This window comes from Tupaia chinensis, unplaced genomic scaffold (genome assembly GCF_000334495.1).
Source record: "Tupaia chinensis unplaced genomic scaffold, TupChi_1.0 Scaffold146604_1, whole genome shotgun sequence".
Classification (NCBI taxonomy): domain Eukaryota; kingdom Metazoa; phylum Chordata; class Mammalia; order Scandentia; family Tupaiidae; genus Tupaia; species Tupaia belangeri.
The window spans coordinates 1,500,010-1,502,596 of record NW_006206460.1 but is presented as its reverse complement, the minus strand read 5'-3'; positions in this window follow the sequence as shown (position 1 = coordinate 1,502,596).

Genomic DNA, 2,587 nt, shown 5'->3' with positions numbered 1-2,587 from the left:
TTTTGTTCTTACTATATCATAAGGAGATATATTTGAACTTATGAGCAGACATTTTGACATTCCTAGCGTGGTCACTGGAAAGCTGTTTCCTATGAACAAACACATTGTCCTTCCTGTCTTAGGGTTGATGTGCTTAAAGCATGTAAATGTAAGTTGAAAATCCTATGCATCTAGGAAATTCTTTACCATTGACCCATTAACTTGTGAACCTCATTAAGATAGCGCTCATGAGTTATTTTCAGAACCTTGTCTATTGCCTTATTTTTTACTCAAAAGTAGTGACAGCTAAATATTTTGTAAATATAAAGTCAATCTAAAATGACTTCATACTTACAAACTCTGGCTATCATTATTTTTTTCAATTTAATGTTTTCCCTACTATTATCCCGTATAGAAATAAACCAGTGTCCTTCAACCTGGAAATCTGACAGTTAATTAATCTTGATGAACACTTGAAAGACTTGTTCAATTTTTTTTGATATTCAAAGGCTTAATTTTTTTTTTATTTTTCAGAGATAATTTTTTGCTATAGGGCACATACACTAACTGGAGAGACAAACAGAGAGAAAGTGATAAATTACCCCTGGGGGGATGACCATGAAGTAATCCCTTCTCCATTCTCCTCTCATGATTGTAGGTATGCACACACATGGACCTGGCTTGAGTTTCAAGATGGCAGGTCAACTGAACTACAATTGGCCATGTGGGAGTCCAGCGCCTCATCCACTATGCCACCTGCTGGTTCTGGCTTAAAACTATTTTGCCATTTCTTTCAACCTAAACAAAAATTGAAATGCAATGAGTGGGAGCTGTCAGTAATCTTGTTTAGTGCTTATTGCCTTTCTTCTTTTGTTTATGATTAATTGCACTATTTGACAACAAACTGGTACTTCTAGCTGTTTCAGATTGTCAGCCAACTCTAGATAAATAATTTAATATTCAAATAATGTTTTCTAAAATAGTAATTTCAAATCAAATATGTATTTATTTATTACATAAAATGTAAAATTTTGTCAAGTTGACAATTGCCTAAACTTTTTTGTAAAATTGATATAAAAAATTTTACATATACATTTTAATATGCCATATCTATAATATTTATGTGTAATACCTATATACTGTTTATTTGTTTATATTATTTATGTAATATCTATATAATATGCCATCTCTATAATATTCACTGATACCTGTGTAACTACCAGTGAATTCTACAGTTACATGTTGATATAATTTTACAATTTCAATATTGTATCTTCCCTTTTATTCAATATTTTGATCCATTGTTCAATAAACAATCTGGTTACTCAGTAATTCTCATCAAACTTTTCCAAGTAGTATAACATTATTGCTTCTTACCCCAAAGAAATTTGGGATACAATTTCTGAACAAATCAGTGTGAAAGAAAAGATTGAAATTCTGATTCTTATTTCTATCACCCAACCTTGCCTCTTAATCATCTGTTTGATTACAAGTCAGGAGTCTATGAAACACTGGCAAGTTTTTCTGCTGCTAGGACATTTGCTTGAACAACTAGTGTCAACAGTCTTTATAGGGCCTCTCCATAGAAACAGCCTTCTTAGATATAAAGGACCACAAGTAAAAAAATGGAGACAGGATTTTTTTTTTTAAAAGTTCTATTTAACCTCAATATCTCTTTTTCTATATTATACTCTCTAAAATTGAGACTCAGGAATACTTTCTATGACCTTTTCTTTGAATGGCAAATAAATTCTCCTAACTCAGCATATTACATTCCAAGAGACTTTCTTAGGTAGACTTTTGCCACCTCAATTTCTGAAATGTTATACTGATAACTTCTTTAGGGCATTATTCGGCCCAAGGTCACAGAATATATGCGTTCATTCTGAGCATGGAGCTCCCCAGGGTACAATAATATACAAAATCAGCTTTCAAATAAATAGCATCTGAAAACTCATAAAAGCAGACTTTCCTTAAAAGCAATATTACCTTCATCACTTGCCTTCTGACAAATTCATGTATGGATAATCAGAAGCCTTACATGGGGATCTACTTATAGTACACATTTCTTTTATTTTTGAAATAAAAGGATAGTTTATACAATTTATTAGAAAGTTTATACTGTTTGGTCATTATTACCACTAATGTGTTTCTTTTCTTTTTAAAATTATTATTTTATTTTAATTTTTATATACATTCAATCATATTATTTAGCTTACAAAGTGAACATTTCAACATATGAACATTTCAACATGTGAACATTTCTCCTCAGTCCAGTTGATCAAAGTATCTTCCACCGATAATACCACAACTCCCCACCCCATCAATGCTCTGTCTCTGTATGCCTCCTCCAAATGTCCTTCCTTAGGTCCTGCTTCTCTACACACACTACTTCTGGCACTAACCCCCATCTCTTGCATTTGTACAACCTTAGGTCAATCAGTTTCAGTCACAGAGTGCAGGCACTTGGTATATATTAAGTGGGGACATACAGTGTCTCTCCTTCATAATCTGGCTTGCTTCACTCAGTAGTAGATTTTCCATAGTCTTCCACTTTCTGTCAAAAGCCAGGGTTTTGTTGTGTTATTTATTTATTTATTTATTTATT